Below are 23465 nucleotides of genomic sequence, written 5' to 3' on the forward strand. Positions count from 1 at the left end.
TCCAATAACTTCTGTCTTTGGTTATTTTCGTTTATATGAAGAATTCTTATATATCACAGAATTGTCAGCGAGAACCTCTATTTTTGTCAGCTAAAATATCACTTCAAACAGGAAAAAAAACAATAAACCTCCATGTATCACTGACATCATGATGTTGTTTGTTCAGTAACGTTCTCCAGAAAATCTCTAAGGCCTCCACGAAAACTGTATTTAATAGGGAATGCTAAAGGCATTTGACTGTGCTGGATTTTATTTACTAATCCTGAAGTTAAGTGAGATAATCACAAACACAACACCACAGGAACCACGTATCATTTTCCTTTCACGTGACATTTTGATGTCGATCTGTCACATAAAGTTCACGTTGTGGTCCGGCGAAATGTGACGAGGTTAATCGTGCATTAACATTTTCACAGGGCACAACTCCCGCAGAACCCGTCTTCGGCGAATCTAAGCTATCCATTTCAGGCAAATGATCAGGTGCCTCTCTGTTTTGTCTTATTATTGATTCTTGATAATATGGTTTGTGGCCCAGAGGACACTTTGGTGAAACTGCACATCCCTCGACAACCTACATGATCACGATGAAGGATGAGCACCAGGAGTCCAAGTCGGCGGTGCCTCTTTTTCTTCTGTCGCTTAGGAACTTTAGAGCAGTTCAGCAACGCCTCCCCTGATCTGCATTTTTCATCTCATCCTGCACCTGCGTTGCCCTCTGGAGATCCCGTGATTTCCTTCCTTCTCTCCTTTCACCCTACTCTCAGGGTTTAGGCGTGCCATCTGCAGGTCTTCAAGATTGTGCTTACATATTACAACCCAATATCCTTTTTTTCTTTTGGTCTCAATCAATGAATCTGCGGCGTGATGGATTGCCAAAGAGAGGGAGAAAATGAACGAGTAAAATAAATAAATAAAGCCAAATGGGGAGGGGGGGAGCTTTAAGTCCCCTGCCAATCCCCAGTTATGCATAAAAATGCTTCTGAAATGAAATCTTTATCAAAAGAGCCACAAGGTTCTCCTTACAAGGTGTTTTCAAATAACCAGGCGTTATTATCATACCTCCACTGGGAAATATGCATTTACAGCTTGGAGAGTGCGAGGCAATGGGGTAACTGCTAACAATGTTTCCCCTAGTTATTGTGCATAATTGCATGCCTCTGTTATTGCACCTTTCTATTGCTGCTAATACAGAGAAAGCCCATTAGGCACTGTGCTAATGTGAGCGGTAGCCTGCAGTGCAGTGGGTGCACTGTTTAAAAAGCGACCACCGTAATGGGAGCTAAGCCATATAAGGAGGGCAATAACACCCAAAGCAGGCATGTTCAAGCTCTATTAAAGTAAGATTAAACTTTTCTATTAGGCAGTGCCGAGGCAGCTGCAGCATCTTAAAACAAATGTGAAAGATTGGAACTTATTTGATGTGCCCAAGGCTGGACTTTAGCAGCGGCTTACTGAACCAGTGGAAAGGTCCCTGAGGATTTTCCAGACCCTGAAATTGTTTGCTTTGCTTTTTTTTGTTTGATTTTTTTTAAGTAAAATTAATCTTTTCTTAAAAAAACCTTTATAATTGCAATTTACAAAAAATATATATATATATAAAAGTTATTTTTTTGCTCATATCTAATTTTGGGATCTGAGCCCATGTTCAAAATGACCTTTTTAAAAAGGACAGGTGAAAAATGTTGTCTTCTGGTGGACAAGCCGTTTAATTGAGGACCTGAATGAGTTTTACAAAAACTACTATCTTTATTCATCTATCAAAATATCTTGACTGATATACATTTTAAAACAGTGTCACGGCAAGATTTAGACTTTAATATTATGAAAACCAAACGGCATCTCATGATTGGTTGAATCATGAGTTCTGTTTTTGCACAGATTTACATGTTTCCAAATAAAAGAAGTCAGAATTTAAAATAAGACTATTTGATCCTCATCATCTTTGTCTTCAGAACCCAAATGTCTGATTTGCATGAAACATATAGCCAAAGCAAAAATAGATGGATACATTTTTAAAAAACGCATCTCTTTTTGCACACACAGACACTAACACACGCAATGTGTCAGTTCCCACCTGATTAATGTCATTTTTGTTATGCATCTGGTCATACTAAAGAATAACATTTGGTATTTATATAAAAAAATAAACTTATTGTTTAATTATTTTTTGAAGAAATGAACCAAACAACTTGTTATGGGTTGGAATTGCCCGTGTTATTTGTAAGCAGCCAGATTTCACCCTTCCAGAACTCACTCTACTCTGTACTGTTGCTGGGAAGACAAATGGAGTCTTATCAGCTCTGTAATTGATATGACCTTTGCAAAAATATTTTGTCTGCTACAGGGACCCTCAATCAGAACTCACAATTTCATTGTAAAATTGGCAGATTTTACTGAGGACAAAGGTCTCAAACTCCAGTCCTTGAGCACCGGTGTGTCCCTGATTGTTCTCACCTGATGCAAATGGCAAAACTCCCTCCTCACCAAGCGGCCGAGCTCCCCAGAGCTCTGCTAACGAGCTAGCTATTTGAGTCAGATGTGTTGAAGCGGAGATGCATCCTAAAGTTGCGGGAACCTGAATTTGAGATGTTTTACATGATTAGCCAACAGATTACCATTATTAATATTACGTCTAATGAAAAGTTTGAATACATGGCTGAAACAAGACTTGGAGCAAAAGAGACTTTGAGGCAAAGAAAGAAAGAAAAAAAAAAAAGCTAATGCTTGTAAAGTGCACATCTAATGGATTCGCCTACCTGAGCTATGGCTCTCTGCAGCTCCTCTGGAGACTCTTCACAGTTTCTACGATCAATACTTTTTTTTTGTTGGATCTTCTAGTTTTCCTGTCCTGGTTGATGGGTAGGTTGCAGCACAAATAGATTCATTCGTATGGTATCCTAACCTTAAACATAAGTTAGGTTAGATGTTATAAACGGATCCCGTTTAAAGTAAATGAGACTTTTTTTTTTCTCGCTATCGGCCCTTTTTTACATCAGCATTGCCCATGGCGCCAATTACATGAGTGCCACTACTGCAGTCTGCCAATTCAGACCTACATTCCAGACTTTGTATGATTATACAAACCCCCTTTTTGTGGCCGTCAAAACGTTCTACACTGTGCTTTTCTTTTAGGCAATCTGCTTGAAGCAAAGATCGGTGTGATTTATCAACTCTTTAATTTTTTTTATGTTGCTGGTGCTTAACAGTAAAGGTTCATTTGCTCTAATTTTTCTTGCAAATAATTAATGTCCACAGTCCTTCTAAGTGCCAAGAGAGGCAGCTCAGGTACTTTGGGACCTACTGCAATTTGTACAAGAAAAGAAAACAAACAAAAAAAAAAAACAACGTGTGGGTTTAGCACCTAAATTGGGTTTGGAGACAACTTCCTGTATGTGTCGATAGATGTCAATATATGACAAAACTGTAGAACATTTAATGAACAGTCATGTAGAAGCTTTTATCATGTCATTGTATCCTATTTGTGCAACAAGCCGATTCAGTGGAAGGGACCTCTGAAAGATTGATTGCAGCACAATTTGAGACTCTTTAGGTGTTTAATCACTGTTGATCCCCTTCGTGCCATGTTGCAGGGATGCAGCTGCAGCCAGACAGCCCACAGTGGATTACTCGGCCGTTAATGACCACTGACTTGTCTCGGCCGTGAACGCGCGCTCCGCGAGCCCCGGTCATTGCTCTCCGCGCTGCATGCGAATCCATGGTCGCTCCCTGCGATCCGCTGCGCGCAGCCATCCCTGCCCCCGCCGCCGCCGCCGCCGATCAGTCGTCTTGCAGAGCATGCAAGTCTGCACCCCCACCGCTGTATCCTCCACTCCAGAAAAGAGCCGACGGAAAGACGTGTCTCTTTTATTACTATTAAATATTATTCATCTGATTTCATTGCGCGCAGCTGTTTTTTCTTCTTTTTTTTTCTTTTTTGGCTTCATCGGGCACTGTCTTCGCCGCGGAATGGATTGCTCCGTCTGATTCCAGCAATCCGGTGACATGTTGAACCGGAGGCTTCCAGCCTGCCACCTCCGTCAGTTCTCAGACAGCGCAAAGAAAAGTATTCAGTGAACAAGTGCGTGCGGCAAGCGCCCGGCGGCTCAAATCGAGGAATCGGAGGAGGGGTTTGGGAGGTAGGAAAAGAAAAGTTGGAAGTTGAAGAAAAGGAGGATTATGCGGTGAGTGCCGCACATTTCCGCGAACAGGTACGTCACATTTCTTTTTTTTTTAAACTATATTTCTATGGAAACGATGCTTACGCACCGCTTGTTTGTATGCCGCTCTGTGGTCTCACATGACCGCAGCGGGGGGGTTTCTCTGACAGAGCGCAGAGCCGTGACATTGAGGTGCCTTTCATCGGAAGAGCAGCTGTGGTCCCTCCTGCGGGTATCCGCTGCGCTCACATGCGGACGCAGAGGATTTCCTCGGCCGGCGTCTGCGGCGGAATAATGTGTCAAAAGTGGCAAGAGAGTGGAAAGTAGGCGCAGCTGAGTTTTCGTTTGCGTCTGTTCCGCGCAACATTTCATCACACGGAATATGTGAGGAGGCGCAGGATGAGTAATTCCAGAGCGCAGCATTCTCTAAAAGGGTCAAGGTGTTCCGTGAGGCATGCCTTGCGTCCGACGGTCTACTATTGCATCGCATGCGTCCTTCAGTCGTTCAATCCCTGTCCAGCTAAATGTGCTCAAAAAGAATGTTTTGTTTAATAATTTATCGTGTGGATCTATAGGTTTGAATCGGCAGATTGCAGTGGTGGTTCTTGTGTAATTGGCGCCCTGGGCAATACTCCCTTCCCCCCTTAGCCCACCCCAAACACAACTAAACACATGAGGGAGCTCCTTCAGCAACAGCAAATATAAAAACCGCAGGAAACATTAGGAGATAAAACATATCGATGTGCTATTTTTTTGAATTAGATAATTAGATATTTATTTTAGATAAATAACTTGAGCCAAGCAATAATCCTAAGGATATATTTTTAGGGACTTTTTTTACTCGCTTGTTCTGTGGGTTTTCAGTCAAGAACTGAAATATTTATGCTGCTGATGAAAGATTTGACATCAAAATACTTACTAAAAATAATAATAGTAAAAAAACTAGTGCTGAGGCTTATAATCCTCTTAAAAGTCAACGTTTATGCTTTATGTTAGCATTCTCATTCCCTTCATTAGCTTCTTGAAAGATGTTTATGAGAAATGCTGAAGCAAAAAGGAGATAAATGTGAATTTATAATTTTTTTAAAATTCTGCTTTAGCTGGTATAGACACAGATGAACAGGTGCAAAGCGGAACCTGGACGTCGTACACCTCATCGCCCTTGTGTTGTATCTCTGGGTAGAAATTGCTCGGATAACTCATCCGACGTCGGCGTGAACGCGGGATCCGCTGCGCGTTCTTGACTCTTCCTTCTCGCCCTCGCAAAGCCGTCGTTCACCTCTTTGCAATATGTTGCATGCGTCATTTAGTTTTTCTTTGCCCTGCCTTGTACTCACTGTGAAACGTTATAGAGTTATTATGTGGAGTTAAATCACACATGAAGGCTGTGCAGATGTGCCTGTTTTGCTCCGCTTTTGATTTATTTCCTCCAGTGCGTGATCTAAGTTTTCTCTCTCTCTCTCTTTCTCTCTCTGGTGACACTGAGAAGCAGAAAGCCACAGCCCAGCTGGCATCCCCCTCTCCGCTACCCCCTCTTTCCCCATAAGCTGCAGTAGAACATAACACTGCGGGACACCGTTAAATCTGGGATGAATATTCATTGATCATATGTATGTGCATCTTCCTTCTTCCAGGATTTATTGCCACACGCAAGCATAAAGTTTTAGGAATCACGAGGGAGGAAAAGAAGAAGAAGAAAAAAAAAAAACGGAAAAACTTTTGCCGGGATGCATGGTGTCAGAGGCTGAGGCCCACACACCAGCTGTAGACGCTAGAGCCTGGCAGCCATTGGCACCTTGTGACACGCAGACACACAGATGCCACGAAGATCTTGATGAGACGCCCCACTGACATTCACACTTCAATCTTGCTGGAACACTCTTTCCTCTCCCTCTCTCTCTCTTTCTCTGCAGCCCCTTTATCTCTTCCTCCACCTTGAGCTCTCTTCAAGCCAGTCTGCGCTTGTGTGATCTCTAACTCCCTTTGATGGCACCTTCCCTCACCCCCCTTTCTTTCCATACCTTCATGTTGAACTTTTGAAAGAGCTATAGGAATCAAAATGGAAGCGAAAAGCTCTTAAGATTTGCATGCGGTCACTGCTGGGAGACTTTTAAACACATGCATATGGAAACAAATGTTGCTCTCTAGCCATATGTCCTGTCCAAACTTGGCCACCTCCCGCTTTGTGTTTTTTTTCCCCCCTAATCAGCAAGGTGTGCTAATCGTGGCGGGCGGTGTGCTGTGTGTGCATATGCAGTCTTAAGTGCTAATAGGAGCTCACACTAGAGAGCAGCAGGCCGTGTCAACCGCAATCTCCAGACAAGCCCTCAGGGTGTCCTATTTGGCACTCGCACACGGACGCAGACACACTCACACACATATATGCGCTAATGGGGCCGCTATGTTTAGATTTGACTTAAAAACCCCGAGCGCTACGGGTTCATGTCTGAGCTGGACATTCACAGTTGATAAACAGGATTACCTTAAATGCTGCAGATCTTGTATGTCCTCAGAAGGTGTTTGTTCTTGTAACGTTCCTGTCAGGTTTTTTTTCTTTGCTGTCTTCTTGAGCAATTTCTGATTTTCGGTTTTCGTTCAGGCCTGAGCCAGAAAGTTTGACCAGTTTTGTTTTTTTTAAAGATTATATCGTATAGAAAAGAGAAAGTGCTACAGATCAGATCTTTGATTGAGGCAGTTTTGGATTCTACAAGAAATGAAGGAAGTATGAGATTTATTCTTGCACTTTAGACATATAAAAGGTAGTTGAAACATATATTTACCAAAAACGGTGGGGGATTTTAGTTTTAATGTCTTTTGATGATAATTCTAATTTTTCACACCATTTGCCCTGCCAGGCCAATTACTGATCAGAGCGGCTGTTGCCAAAACCAGCTGATTCCGATCACTGGCCGATTGATTGGTGCGTCTCAGCTTTGCTTATTCACACACGAGTATTATTAGTCAGTGAATAGCTTTTAGTTTCAGTATTTTGTCTTTGTCTCTCTTCCTCTATGTGGGTTACATATTTATACATGCATTTTGCTGCAACACCTGTGAGGCCCGGAAAGAGGTGCATCAATCTTCATTAGGCTGAAATGAGGTTGGCCTTGCTGAATAAATGACTAGCATCCAGAAGCGCGTGTGTGCGTGCTCTGGCGTGTGTGTGTGTGTGTGTGCTCTGAGCTCTGTGGTCCACTCCGACCTGGCTGACAGATGACTGCAGTGATTTCCAGGGTTCAGCAGATTAGGGGATTAAAGACTGACGGCTTCACACAATAACACAAACGGCGCGCATGGGCATCAGCAAGCGTACACACGTCCGCACCGGCCAAACAAAGCGCACGCTCTCGCATCCAGGTCTGCCGGGGCTGCGGTCATTGATATCCGGCGTGACCCCTGTGATGTCTGTTGTCCCAAGGTGTGCGTGTGTATAATCACGGATGGAAAACAGCATTATATAAAACCTCAAGGGTCCAATTTCACTAATGCCACTTTCACAGTACAGCCATGACCTGCATTGGTGCTGAGAGCCCAGTTAATACATTTTGTCCTTCCCCATCAATTCAAAATCCACTTAGTGTTTGAAAATGAACTAGCATCGTGGGTTGAATGGTTTTTTTTTTTTCTTGTTTTCGATGCAGTTTTGTTGACAGAGTACAGTCAAAAGTCCCTCTTAAACACAAATTCAACCCCACTCTGATTTTTGTTTTTTTATTTTATTTTATTTTTCTTAATTCTGCCAACTGGAACTGTACTGCTCTGAGTTAATGGATGTTATAACAAAAAAACCTACTTATTTGTCGCTCAGGTGTAATTATTCGAGTGCAGAAAGGTGCCCTACATTTGAAGGCTTTGTGGGTTTTTATGTTTTGACAGGTTTGCTGGTTTTTGTGTGTGTGTGTGGAAAAAATAAACTTGCTGCATGGTGCTAACATTCGTTTTCATTTCACTTTACCTGGGCATTCCTGCAGGGTGTGAAACACAAAAAAAGCTGTTGCTACCGGTGGTGCAACCATAGCAGCATAACCGAGTTTTACAATGCTTTAAATCCATCCAATTTTATCTTGGCAGCAGAATTTTTAGACGGTTTTCTTTTTTCATTTTTCTTTTTTTTCAGCGGAGATGTTATATAGATAAAAGAAAGTAAGACTTTCCAGGAGAGCTGCACACCTGCGACTCAGAGAATTTTTTCTGTCTGCCAAGTTTAAAATCTAAATATGACTGGATTATTTTTTATTTATTTATTTATTTTCAAATTTACCATTGCTGACAAACTTGTTGGCATCCCTGTAAAGATACGTTGAAAATAATTTAAAAAAAAATAATTCCATCTGTTGTAGCAGCAGCATGGAAATTTCAGGCTTCTCCTTTGCTACCTCCTGCTGAGCCAACCCTGCAGGTTTTCTGTTGAAATCGGGTTTTGGGACTGAGATGGGCCAGGCTGGACTTAGGATGTGAGCCCCTGAGCTAGAGAGCGACCGTTTGGGAACGCTAGCCAAAGGAGTTTCTCTTACACATAAAATCGACTACACAGTGATAGTTAAGAATACAATAAGTAGTTTGTCTGAAATTTGTCATTTAACATAAAAGGTTCTCCCTAAAACTTGTATGTTTTTTCATACAAGAAAATTAATCGACACATCTTGGTAACCGTGCCAGACCTGCATGTGGTGATGTAATTTATACAAATGCACCAAAAGCAAACAATCGGGTATGCTTCAATGTTCAATACATTTTGCTGCTGTTACATTTGATGTGATTTGTGGAGAGAGTTGGGTTAAGAGGAGGCTTGACATCGTTTTTTAAATATTTGCCTGATCAGTTATCTGGCAAATATACAATTAAAACACCGAGGTGATACGTTAGAGTGCTGCTACTTCACATCACCGAGAATATCCTAATGTTTTTTTTAATTATTATTATTGAGCATAATTTCCTATAAGCACATTAATTATTTATGTATTTTTTTAATGTGAATTTTATTTTATATGCCTGCTATTTTGAACATCATTTTAAAGATGCAGCTTGAACAAAAATGTCTCATAATTTCAAAATTTTACAAAGGAACATTTTTTTGAATACATAAATTCAGAAGAAAAAAAAAAACTTACGCCCCCACCCTTCCCAAAAAAAAAACTCAGAGCCCCCCATTCCTATGCTGCTTTGCCCACAGCATCACAATTTCTCTAGGAAGACTTGTTAAACCCCAAGCTTTTTGGCAGTTGCACAAATGTGGGCTTTAGAAATTGCTCGGCTCATTGTGCTTAGTGGCAAAGTAAACATACAGTAAGTCCTGGGTTGATTTTGTTAAAAAATGAATATCTCTAATCATGCAATTTGTTCTCCAGTAGATTGTATTGACTCAAACTACTTTTTTTTTTTTTAGTGAGAGGTTATGTCTGTTTTAAGGCTTTCACTTGGAGCCAAACATTTCTCTACACATCCAGCACACTGCAGTCGCTCAGTAGATTAGCATTTCACCATTTCAAACAAAAGGTTAGATAGTGAAACATGTAGAAAAAAACCCCAACTTATTGTCACTGCTAATTAACAAAGAACACTGACCTTTAAAAACAAATAAAAAGGGAGCGAGTTGAGCGAAAGCGAAAGAGTCTAATACTGTTTATACAGCTTCTATTATTGCCAGGATACGACGTTAAATAAAAAGTATTAAACTGAGCGGCACAGCTCTATTAAAGGCCGCTCAGTCTGCCCACCACCTACACAGCTTTTCACAAGCTCGGGGTTTTCTTGAGCCAGATATACAATCAACCCAGTGTCATAAATCCACATCCAGATAGAAAAAGAAGAGAGAAAATCCTGCAGTAATATTGCTTCAGGATAGTAAAATGATATACATTCTGAACTCCTTGAGAGCAGATTTTGGAGAGCATGACACGCAACAGTGTCAAGAAAAGGTTTTTATTGGGATGGCCTGTAATGCAGATCAGATAACCACTTGTGCCTCGGTGTATCACTCCCCCAACCCCCTTTCATTTCCGTGTCCCATCTGTCTACTTCTCTGTTTGATCCGAGACTCCCTCTGTGTCAGATTTCAACATTTCAATCATAATTTTTCTCTTTTAAGACGGCTTGCCGGGGCATTTTCAGGAACAGCATCCTGTGGGGATTAAGAAGCCTAGAATTACAAGAACCTATTGATCACTGGGCAAATCATTTATATCATAGACATTGGTTCATTGTTAAGCAGGATCCCATACGATTAAAACGGCACGATAATCCTTGTCAAAGTTAAGTTTGTTGTGCAGTTCTGTCGTTTGTGGTCAGCATCCGAGTCCATCAAGCAAAAGTAGTTTTAAGCTACTATCATGGATCCTGAAGGTGAAGGTGAGGCCTTCGAGCCTCAACTTTATGTCAATGAGACTATTGTTTAAGCAAGTAAAATAAAAGTTTGTTTCAATAGCAAACATATGTTCCAAAGCGCATCGCCAAAAAAAACTAACTCAACAGTTAAATGTCAATCATCAAAAGTCAAGTCTTTAGCCAAGTTGGGTTAAAGTGTACAAATTAAGCAGTTCCTAAGGTTGTGTAGATCAGCCAGTAAGTGTATCAGGTTACCTAACAACACTGTTTAGGAAAAGCATTAAGAAGCTTCCAGCTCTTTTAAACTGTGCGATAAAATGATAGTAGCACTGTGAGAACACGTCAGCAGACCGACTGTTAGCAGCTAGTGATAAAGATGCCACCTGCTTTCCAAGCTAGCAAGCTATTTCAGTTTTTTAAAATTTCTTTGTCTCATTAAAATCTAATTTAACATATAAAATCATGTATGCTTCTACTCTGCACAGAATTATGCATACTATAACACAGTGGAAAACTTTATTATATAGTAAAACTCACATTTATTTTAATAAATAAAAGGGCAGAATTAAAAAGTTTTCTTTAAGGATATATGGGGAGCTTTAGGATATCTATAGAGTTAGATGAGCAATACCACAATATGTGGCCTGGAATATTTTAAGTTAATGATTTGTTGCCGCATGTACAGCTGCTACAGCTCATAGTCCTGCCAGATTTTGAATCTGAAGCCATTTTCATTCAGAGCTGGTATTGATTTTGGGGAAAAAACAATTATCTACTTTCATGGAGATTTAAAATATGTATGCATAGCTATACATGTCTCAATAATTAGTATGAAAAAAATTAATTGGCATTACAAGAATACGATTAATTGCTGAGGCTCTCTATTTCCTCTGGTATTTTTGAACGTCCTCCCACTGAAATAAGCTCAAAGTCTTCGAGGTTGGACAGCCTCCATTTGCTCACTTCACAAATTTTCTGTTGGCTTGAAGTCAGGGATTTGGTTGGGCCACTGTAACACATGCTCGTCAAATCAAAAGATGTATTTAAATCTCAATCTGTCAGGGCGGCGAAGACTCTGGGGCTTCATTGTAATTACCTAAAAAAAAAAAGCATTAAATGACTTTTTATGTAAAAATGATGATCACTTTAAATTAAAAATGTAACAAATCAACATTATAGAGGAGCTTTGGTTGCATATTTTCTTTTTTATTGCTTGAAACAATGTTGCTCAGAAAGCCTGCCAGGACACATAGTGGTAGGAAGGAAACTGGATCTGAAGCTCAAAGAAGAACGATTTCACATTTTTCTGCATTGTTCTGAATAAGTCACTTTCTGGTATTTTCCTAAACAGTTTCTGAAGTCTGAAAGCAACAAACTTGTCTCCAGTCTGTCCTCCTTCACTCCTCCCACACACACACACACACACCCACACACACACACACACACACCCTCTTGTGACCTTTGATGGCTGCATATTTTTCTTTGAAGGGGGGCTTGTGTTGCTCAAACGACCACTGTGGTTTAACGTTCTGATATGAGTGTGTATTATCTTTGCTTTAGAGAAAGTGACGCTCGTAGAGCGCACCCTTCATCTTGGATTACTATACCCATGGATCCTGTGGGTATTTGTGTTGGAAGTGATGGCAGAGCAGGATGATATTTACTTCTTCTGTCTGACAGCTGACCGACTGGTTTTAACTCAGCCTCCTCATGGGCTCATGGCGCTTTGATATGAGCTTCTTGACAAAACCTAAGCTGAGAAAAGTGGAGTTTTTAAATCATATGCCTTTTATAAGTAGAAAATATGCTTCTGAATAGAGGGTAAGAAACTCTGTAGGCCATATGTTTAAATTCAGTAAATACTATTGTGATGATCAGAGTTTAAATCCTGTCTAATTTTCTTAAATATCTTTAAAGGAGACAGACTTTCTTGTAATCATTTAAAGTCCTCTTAAGCTATTAGTATCCCCTTTCTGCTAAGCTCTTTCAAAGGTCTTATTGCTTTTATGTGCTAATTTTCTGTCGAGTTCTTGTACCTGGCCATTAAACCATGTAAAATAATTACGAAAGTGAACAATTTAAGGACAAAAGAAGTGTCACACTTCAAAGAAACTACAGGAGATTGCATTATCCGAGAGTTTCATGCGCAGGAAACGCAAACATTTCAGCCAAAAAGGTGATATGGGATACGAGTTAGCTCCTGGCCATTGCCTTCCTGTGCAATTCTTCTAGTTTCAAATCTCTCCTCACAGCTCACTCTGTCCTTTCTCCCATTGAAGTGGATTCCTACAATGTCACCAGGGCCAATCGGCAAACAGAAGGAGAGGTTGTCATCTGTGACGTTGTATTTTGTTAATGCATTGAGACATTTTTACTTCAGCGCAGTTATGCATCTATCAGCTAATTGTATCATTTTGAAAATAGCTGCATCGAAAAAATGACTGTTGATCAGATTTGACTGATGAATGTTTAGCAAGAAACTACAAAGTGTGATCTTTTTCCTGTCAGTGATAAATGTGTCACCAAGTAGCTCTCACCAGAACCTTCCGTGTTGTAGACGCCGTTACTCAGGTAAAGATAATTAAAAATAAACCGAATGTCTTGAACAGGTCAAAACATGCCTTGACCTGTTTTATCTAGACTTTGAGAGAGCAAGTAGATAACAGGAAGGCTGAACCAAGTATAGCCAAGTTTCAAATGACCAGATTTGGGATGACAGTGATTGGACGTTGCTTTTTAATGTCCAATGCTTGCAGTGCTAAAAATGTTAATCGCCTATACAAGATGTAAATATTAAACCGTATTGTACGGGTCTTGCATATGCATTGCACTCTGATATAAATGACACAGCAGGGTAGCTGGAAGGGCAAAAAATGGGCAGATCAAAGCTTTATAGATCATAAATTCATGAGCTCTGTTTTTGCCACAGTTGAAGCATCACACTTCCTGTCAGTACGATGAGGAAAGCAACATCTCTTTTTTTAAAGACATTTTTATTCATCCCTTTCCCGAGGGATGCAGTGAGACGTGGGCATTTTCTCATCTACAGTCAAGAGGAAGATGCGGCTTGTTGAGCCTTCCTGGTCGTTGGACAGATTTTTAGAACCAAGTCCTGAACCTTTAGCTCTTCAGCAACAGAAGTGTGGTCAGAACAGCTGCTAATGACAATTATTCATCCTTTGTAGCAGTTACGTTTGTTCGTTGTTAAGGGTGCTCTCAGGCTTTTTTCCGTAAGAATTTGCTGCAAAACTGAATCGTGGGGGATGCATAGGCATCCAGACTTGGGTACGTTCACACACACACACACACAGAGACTTCTCTTTGCTGGTGTGGAATTACTGTGACTTTCACCATTTACAGTATTCATCTAACTTTTATTTGTGGTACCGTTTGATTCCATGCATTTCCTAACCAACAGAATAACTCAAACTCTTAGTGGCAGCCGATGTAATCAGCATATAGAAAGTGGCTTCTCTTCCTCAGTGGCTTATCTGCTCTCTCTTTCCCTTTCTGCCTCTCTTTCTAAGTAGACATGTCTAGTTACAGCCTAAAATGGCCTTGTGAAAGAGGACGCGAGTTAAGATGGCATCCCCGGAGACTTTTCAGTGGAGTAATTTAATAAACTGTGATATTTTCCCACTCCACCAGGGAAAGGGAATAGGTTCAGAAAGTAATGAAACTCAGCTGTTGAATTTTTAATATTAAAGAATCAATTTCCTGTTCTTGAACATAACCAAGTAAAGGTTCCCCCTCCTCCCCCTCGCGTCCTCTCTCTCTCCCTCTTATGTCTCCTTTGTTACATGCACAGTTTAGCATTGATGTCCAATGAGCCTCCTGTTCTTTTGCAGAGGACGGATGTAAAGGTTTCATGCAAACGTTTGTTCACATGCCTGTTTTGGCTGAAGTCCAGACTGAAGCGTTTGAGGAGCAGCTGGAAACCTAGATTTCCCAAACAACTGTTCCTGCCAAGAAGCTGTGAGTTAGCAAGTCACTACCTAGCAAGAGCGGGCATATGTTACTGTTAATAATAAAGTCCTTCAATAACACACCGTGGGATTTCTACCGAACGCGGTGCAATTAGGGAAAGGCAATATTTTACGTCTTAGTACTGTGCAAAGACGAACCAAAATTTAGGTCAGTGTCTCTGTGTGGCTTAAATAAAACATACAATGCTTTGCAAAAGTATTAAAAACTTGAAAGAGCAACAAAGAGTCCAGTTGAATTGTGGAGTGGAAGATGAATAATACATGATTTTTTTGTTTTGTTTTATAATTTTTTTTTTACAAAGAAAAACCTGGACATGTTTTCCATATTCAACTCCAATCGGCCAGTGACGTCTGGAGATGAACATTAGCCCACCGACCTCTTGACCCTGCAGCTAGAAGCAGGAATGGACAATGAGTGGAAGGATCTTTTCTTGTGTAAAAGTCGGACAGAGAACCAAGCACTTAAAAACGTTTTCTCTTTTTTTCCTGTTGCACTTTCCTAATATCAAAATATACTGCTCAAAAAAATAAAGGGAACACTTTAAGTGTTAAACACCTGTTTAAGTGTTCCCTTTATTTTTTTGAGCAGTGTATTTACAAACTAATATGAAATGAAAGCAAGCTGTGGAAACTAGATATTTATTTATTTAAATAGTATTTTAAATTGCTTTTGCAGTAATTAATACTTTTATTCTGAGCGGCCTTTCAGTCTGTGCCAGTCCAGAGATTTTATTTCATTTTCCACTGCTGTTATTGCCAGCATCCTCACAAAGCCTATACATTTTATTAGAATAGGGACACCTTTATATTTGTGACATCTCTCTTTCCTGAAACATATGACTTGGCATTCCATGCTGTTAATACTTGCCTACAATTGTTTGAACATACACGCATTCAGGCATCTGGAAATTTTACCCAAGATTGAACAAAGTTTGTGGAAGTCCGCAATTCTCTTCTCGATGTCTTGATTGATTTCTTTAGATATTTTTTTTTTACCATGTTAGAGAAGGAAACAATGTGTTTAAGGTTTTACCCTGAAATGCATCCACATGTGTTCCTTCATTTAGCTCATTTATTATTAATTGTTATTCACAGGGTTTCTGCAGTGCATTAAAAGGCATCAAAAATTATTGTCAAATTTAAGGCCATAAATGGCATTAAAAAGCATTAAATCTGATTCTCAGTGACATTCAAAAATTGTTGTTAGTTTTCAAAAGAAAATGCAATGAGTTCAGCTTTTCTGAATTGTTCAGCCAGACTCCCTCACTGGGGAATTGATAAATTATTGCCAGGAATGTAAATTTGCATAATACACTGAATCATTTTTGGTAGAGCACGTTGGCGGGAAATCGCAAAAACACGAGCAGCAGAGAAAATGGGTAAATGCAAATTTCAGCCAAAGTGAATGGGAGATGAGTTATTTAGGGAATGGCTGCAGCCTGTTGATGGCAAAGTGGTTATAAAGAAAATGAAGCTTCTGACAATGGGGGTCAATACGCTGAGATCACACATGCAGTCTGACGAATGGGTTGTAACAAGGAAAAACAGCCAAGTCTGTCCAGTTGCTTTTCCGTATCCAAGGGAGCGTCTTTAAATACAACCGAGACGCCATGAGCAGCGCCGCTGCAGTCACCATCATGTCCATCGGATCCGTCAAGAAGAGAAAATCAGGCGATCTTCGCTCTTCTTATGCACAGAATGAGATGTATAGCCCAAGCGCTGGCTTCAACTGTAATTTTAGATAAACAAAATGAAGTCACCTTCAACACACAGATTTTAAAATAATCTGCATGGCTTTTTAGGACCTTATATTTGAACGTATATATAACCTATTCATAAAAGCAGTTTCTGAAGAACATAGCTGACATTTATTTCATATCATGACACATAGATGTTGTTTGTGTATGTTTCCAGCTTCGATTAGCCTGTCTTTGTCCTCAGGTTTTTGATCTGTAGCTTAGGTGTAAAGAATGGTGTTTTACTTAAAGCCTGAGAATGTCCTAAATGTCTGTTTGGGTTTTAACCATCCTTCATTTAGAATGATCTTGAGGCTCTTCATCATTTAGAGCTTTAATACTAATTAAATAGCTGAAGTTCACACAAAAAAATATATCCAAAGTGCAGATAATTTGAAGATATAATTTAGCCAGTGACCTTGTGACTGTTCTTAGAGCTAATCCAATCAAACATGAAGTAGTCATTGAAATGAAGCGTTGCTTTGGTTGGTGGGAGTTAGCATCTGGAAGCATCAAACTTTAGAAACTGTTGATTCTGCTGAAAGCTAAAGTCATTTGTTTGTGTCTAAGTATCTTTTTCTTTTTTAATTTTTGCTCATCTAAATCAGAGATCTTTGTGTTTGAAACATTTTTAATTAGTTTTTTTCTTTTACCCTTCAATCAGTTTTTACAACTTTGGATCCAGAGAGGAAACTAATGTGATAATTTCCTTCCGTTTGTGCTTTTTGTCAAGGCTGTTTGTTTGCTGCAGATCCTCAATGACACTTCTTTTACCCCGACGCTCACACCCACTCACTCCCACCCCACCCCCCCACCCTCCTCACACACACACACACACACACCCCTCCCTCTCTCTGTGTGGCAGAGAGAAAAGAGAGAGAGAGACAGAGAGGGAGAGGTCAGGTGATGATTTATGACCGAGATGCAGCATTCCAGCACGGGATGATTAATCTCTTCTGGGAACACTTCACGAGTACAAGTTTAACCTACCTCGGCCTTGCACACGCGTCCACGCTCACACGGCGTAGGGCGCGCAGCGACACAAACACACAAAGGTGCGAGCGCGCGGACAATCTGCATGCAGGACGTAAATACAGGGGCAGAGTGCATGTAAGTGCTTTTGTATGCCATCCGTGTGCATCTGTAACCCTGTATCCCTTTCCTGACATCCCTCTCTTAGTGTTTGCCTCTTTCATTCTCTGTCTGCCCCTTTTTACCTCATCCCCACCCCCCTCACTTAAACCCCTCCTCATTGGCTTCGGTGGTGCAGTGTCTCACATTTACTCCTCTTTCGGCTTGTCCATTCATCACAAACAGTCACAGATGCTCACACTCGCATAGAGAGACGGAGCAGAAAAGAGAGAGAGGAAGGGGGATACAGAGATTGAGAGAACCTCTGTGAAAGGCCATTTGGCTCTGGTATCAGTGAGCATAAGGCTATAGGATTAGTGCTGCTAGGTGCTAAAAGCTTCAATGTCTTAATAAGCACGGAGGAAGGAAGGGACAGGCCCTATCTGTATGCTACAGCTGGGTTTGTGCACAGACGTGTGCACATGCAGGTGCTCTGCAAAAGGTACAAAATGCTTCTTTTGTCAGTCCCGGGCCAGCGCCGCGAGATGATGTAGAGTCTAAATACCGCAAGCTGCATCTGAAGCTGTGTTACTTGAAAACACTTCAACAAATTGTTCTATAGTTAAACTCATCGAAGCACAGAGGGTGGCTGAACACGTCCTTGTTAAATGAATTCATTTATTGTGATAGGGAGCATTCGCAGCCGGCTGTAATTTGGGTTCCTATGTTTTCTCTCCTCCTGCTCTTTCACAGCCTCGTCTCATTGCAAAATTCAGCGTAATGAATCGGGGTTCGGCACCATTCTTTGTGAAATGGCTCAGTCGGTTCGGATGTCCGTGAACGTTGATTTTCATGAAGTCTGGCCACAATTCAATTGGAATTAGTTCTGGACTTTGACTAGGCCATTCTATCACATGAAGATATTCATTAAAAAACAATTTCATTGTGGCACTGGCAGTATGTTTAGGGTTGTTCACCCACTGGTTGTGGGTTCTCTGTCACAGTCTTTAGTGTTTTGCACTCTCTGTCCTGTATTTAGCTCCACCCACCAACTTTGACCTCCTTCCTACAGAAAGATGCGGCCATTTTATTTGTAGTTTCTTCAGTCATTTCAATGTGATTGATAACGGGGAATTAAGACTGGTAACGTTCTATTTAAAGTGACAGGGTGAAGAGTTACTAAACGTGTAACGCTATGATTCAGTCATCTTAATATTAAAGGCTTACAGTAAAAGCAACCACATCACTGGAATGTGTGACGAGAAAATTGGAAAATATCTACACAAAAAAAACACAAATTTTGCTGTCATGGAATATTATCCACCAGCTGTTTTTGATTTTATGAGCATAAATTATGAAGAACTGCTGTGATTTGTCATTATCACAGCTGAAAGCATTTAGCTTAAGTTTTTAGCCGCCTTGACAAAACCAGTTGTTACAGATGGCAAAACTGATTTCCCTTTTTTTCTGAATACAGGCTGTAATACGATTGTATATCACCTTACATCAATTGGACCATTACGTTAAAACCACTTGCCTAAACTAAAATGGTACAATTTTGTTGCCACCAAAGTGCCATAGATAATTTAGTGCATGGTGAAGTCAAATTGTAAATTTACTGTGTAAGATGATTGGATTCCTCTTTTTAAGTGTGGTAAGAGTCAAACTGATACCTTTATGGAGATCATGACAATAATTTCCTCCCTGTGTTATAATCTGACAAACAATGAATGGTCTTGGCTCTTTGTTCTCATGCTTAAGCACGATTTTATTTAAGCCAGATGAGCAAACTTTGTCACACTTTGTCTATTTTTACAGCTTTAACATTGTCAAAAAATTCAAGAATGACCTCCTATTTTATCAATTAAATTCCTAACAATGCAAACATTTTTGAATAATATAATTACTACAAAGTTTAGCTAATGTTCTTAAGCCAAAAAAAAAATTATGAGCGAAAACGTATCAATAACTTAAATAAGCGTATTTTAATGATGCAAGAACTTTATCTCCTGTAAAGTTCAGTAGAATCTGTCATGAAACTGCAAGCTACTCAACCAGATTGTGATCATATTGTTTGTTACTTCTGCATGTAATCTTTTCCGCTTTATTTTGCAAAGCCTTTCCCTAAGATGGCTGGGAAATTTATGCTTTCACACTTACAGACGAGCTTTTCCCTGCCATTAATTTTCTTATTTAATAAGACAACTACTGCAGTTTTTGCCAAAAATGAAAAAAAATAAAGCAAATGCATTTCATTTCGGTATGCTGTGCAGAATTATGTCTGCCTAAACATTATTTGACATGTTCGGCTACTTATAGAGATCCCTCCCTTCAGAACTTCGCCCTTTATCCTACTCAGTTGTTAACAAAAGCAGAGTCGATTATCTAACGCAAACATTTGCGAGAGCAGAAGAGAGCCGTTTTAGGGGGATGAACGATGGCGATGTCATTTATTGTGAAATCCCATCCTATTACCCATCTCAGGTGAATCTCCTCGTCTGCAACACAGCAGTTCAGCTGAACAATGGTTCAATACTCTGTGTGCATTTCTGATCTGTAACACCGACCTCAAGCCAACGCGCGCGTGGAGAGATGACCTGTCTGCACTGTTTATGCATGACGGCCTCCATACTCACATGTGAACCATTATGAAACATGTTGATGTAAGGATAATATTGTGCTTCTGCTTGAATGATCCCTCTGAGACATGCTTTTGTGTGTTTGTGCAGATTTATTTTTAGTTGTGAGAGATGTGTGTGTGCGTGCGGGGGCGTGCGTGTGAGAAATGCACGTGCAATGATATCCACACCGTTCCCGCTGTCCTGCTCTGAACTGTTGCAAAGTCTCGATTTTTCATCTGTATTATATCGTAAAAACGATATCAGCATGCATGTGGAGCCTAAAGATGTTTATTAGAATTCATGTTTTCTTATTATTTCTCTCATTTGTTACTGTATGTGGTGACCACAAACATTAAAAGACAGAAAATTCAGGTCCTAAATGATCAGCTTTGCTATCAACCATTTATGGGTAGTTCTTCTCATATACAGCGCCCTATATATATTCTTTTATTTATTTATTTTTTTTGCTTTATCATGTTCTGGAAGCAACAAAAAAAGCAGTAAGTACTTATTAAGACTGCACCAGAGTTGCAAGAGAAACATAATTGTGTTGCTATTGTTGAATATTGTGATGACAATATTGATCATGACTCAGCGGCTGGTTTCTGATGCATTTCTATTTTTTTTCTCCACCAGTTTCCCACCCCTCTTATTTGAGCTTTCGCGTCACGATCACAAAAGATTTATATTTATAGGCACCAAGGGCAATGAAATTCTTACAGGATTCCATCAGATTTTGCTTCTAAGATTTTCTCTGCCATCGCAATTTTGCAAATATTGATATAACGATAAGGATTGCAATTTTATATATTGTGCAGCTCTATAATATTTACCATGAAACTTGAGAGACTAGTCAGGAGACGATGTCTTTTTGGAAATAATTAAAACTGTACAGCAAAAATCTCAAGAAATGGAATATTGTGAAAAAGTAGAATGCTTTTTATCATTAATTTTAGAAAGTGAAAGTTGTGTAATGCATAGATTTATTGAAACAGTGAAATATGTCAAACCTTTGTTTCTTGTAGTTTTCATAACTATGACTTACAAGCAACAAAAACCCAAATTTCAGTGTCTCAGAAAATTTTTATATTGTGGAAAAAGTTTGTAAACTCGTGGCATCAGCTGATCAACTGGAAACACCCGAAAGACTAACCGAAATGGTATTTCAGTCTGGGTCACATTCATGGGGATGACTCCTGACTCGACAGACGGTTTGAAGACAATCGAGAAACCTTCCACAAGTAGGAGAAACTACAAAAGGTCATTGCTAAATGAGCTAGTTGTCCACTGAGGGCTGTATCCAAGTATATTCAAGGAAAGTTGAGTGGAAGTACAAAGTGTGGTAGTGAAAGGTACGTCATTAACGAGGATAACCACAACCTCGAGCAACGTTCAACAAAATTCATTCAAGGTTTTGGGAAAGCTTCACTCAGCCAAGTATCGAGTGTATAGAAATGAACATACTTCAAAATCTGCCGTTTCTTGTTTAAAAATATTCCTTCTTTTTAAATCTTGCGTAACACTAAATTCGGTGCATTTGTTTTGTGTTAAGCCATAATTTATTACAATTACAAGAAATAAAGGCTTGAAATATTTCACTCTGGATTTGGTAACAAAAATACTTGGCTTTTTCATGATATTTTCCTTTTTTATTATTATTAAGTCATATCTGTGATGGCTGTACAACATTATCTTTCTAAACAAAAATCATCAACAAGTTACACAAACACTGATGTTTGTGTCCCAGCCTGTGGCCTACAGTACATTTTTAAATCTGTGTGAAATTTTTGATCATGCGTCGGTTCATGTCAGGCTGCTGAAAAGAAGTCACACAAATAATGACTAACAAACGAAGGCCTTAAGAAAATTCTACCAACTTGACAACTGTTGATGTTTTGTTTAATGCAACTTCGTAGCATAGACAAACCGTGCACTAGCTACTTTTAGCATTTTGATGTCGGATTGCTTGAGTCGTTCTGTCTGGAGTGTTTCCATTTCAGTCGGACCTCTGCTTAATTAACCCATCCACACGGTTTGCTTGGGCTTCAGGAAAATGCTGACCGAATCAGTTTGGATTTAAGTCGACTAAGCTGAACAAGAATTGAATTTGCAAGCCCATCCGCACAGTTTACAAGATGAAATAAACTGATCCGCTGCAATACCTGTTGTAAACCCTCAGCCACCAGTTAATGCAGGCTGCAGTTTAGCTGATTGTGCAGGTCAGTGAAATTGGGGTTTCCCCTGTATAAAGATACGAGTAATATAAAGTGACTAATTAGGCAATCTGTCGCGGCATTTGAAATAATTGTGCAGCTAACTCATTACTGTGCTAATTTATGTTATTTGTTTAGAAAGGCAGTGATGCTATGTCCAGATTATGTGCTTAATAAACAATTAATTACCCTGCTGTTTCCTGCAAAAGCAGGAATTTAATGCGTTTTTGTTGTTGTTTTTCTAGTACAGCACCTTGAAAAACGAACTGGCTTTCTCGCCTCTTATTAGACATTTAAACTCTTACTGATGACGGGACAAATATGTCCACACAACAGGATATATTTCCCGCAATTAATAAATTCCTGCAAAAAAAAATAAGATTTAGCTTCTAATGTTATCAGCCGCTGAATGCTTGAGGGTTTAGAAAATGAAATGCATCATTGGCTGAGTGAAATTAAAGCTGGGACATGTTGTCAAACCAAAGTTGATCTTGTCAAAACAGCCTGCATGAGAAGCAGGCAGTACTCTGACTCTTCCCCTTAAAATGCTGACAGCTCCGTGATTAGACACTAAATTGGAAATGTGTCTGGAGAAAAGAAAAGGAAAAAAAAAAGCAGAACTCACTTCAAATATTTGCTGTGAGGACAGTGTCGGATATGCGAGAGAGAGCTTCAACCCAATTTTGACCAAAAGGAAAAGAAACGGCTTTGAGCTCCTACTCAGAAGGCGTCTTTGAGCAAACATGCGCATACTGTGCTATTTTCATGGATTTAGCAGCATGGATTTTCGTGGATTTGGGCTGTGGAGGCGCACCGACGTAATCACTTAAACTCCCTCATGTTTAATATGACTGCTCGCATTTTATTTTTCCTCAACATGGATTCTTTTTACCCCCACCACCACTCCCCCCAAAAAATAAAAATTAATTAAAAAAAAGGAGCTCAGTCAACTGAGTTGAAAACAGGATATGAATGAAATTAAAGGTTACGAAACATGAAGAGCGAAACGTGGAATTTACAGAGAAAACAGGATGTTGTTTTCCTTCTCAGATAATCTCGTAGTGTGTAATTGTAAAGTGGAAGAAAAGGTTTTCAGTTTGAAAATAAATCTGAAAAGTGTGGTGTATTTTTTTTACTCAGCCACCTTGGTTCAATCACATACACATACTCTGATCTAAACCATTCTGTTGCAGCTGTAATTGTTCCTTCGATGTCGATTCTCTGCTGGAAAGTGATTTTCTGCCCAAGAGCCAAACCTTGTGCGGCCTCTAAGTTTTCTCTGTCTGCGGCGATCCCCTGCCCTCTGTGCCGTCTGCTCGACCGCAAAGACGTCCATTTTCGTGTCTTGCCCCCCAGT

General features: G+C 39.9%; 1 protein-coding gene across 3 annotated transcripts in view; it reads left to right on the top strand.

Annotated features, from left to right (window-relative positions):
- The first annotated feature begins 3710 nt into the window (after nucleotides 1-3710).
- The window catches only part of tenm2a (teneurin transmembrane protein 2a), a 291969-nt gene continuing 272214 nt past the window's right edge, over nucleotides 3711-23465 (top strand). The window contains exon 1 of one of the 3 annotated variants that reach the window (XM_032554630.1): nucleotides 3711-4208. The gene's annotated coding sequence lies outside the window, so the exon portion shown is untranslated. The remainder of the gene's footprint in view (nucleotides 4209-23465) is intronic. The other 2 variants (XM_032554631.1, XM_032554628.1) reach the window with 2 other exon arrangements.

The sequence above is a fragment of the Xiphophorus hellerii genome, chromosome 23, assembly GCF_003331165.1.
Source record: "Xiphophorus hellerii strain 12219 chromosome 23, Xiphophorus_hellerii-4.1, whole genome shotgun sequence".
In the NCBI taxonomy this organism is placed as follows: Eukaryota; Metazoa; Chordata; class Actinopteri; order Cyprinodontiformes; family Poeciliidae; genus Xiphophorus; species Xiphophorus hellerii.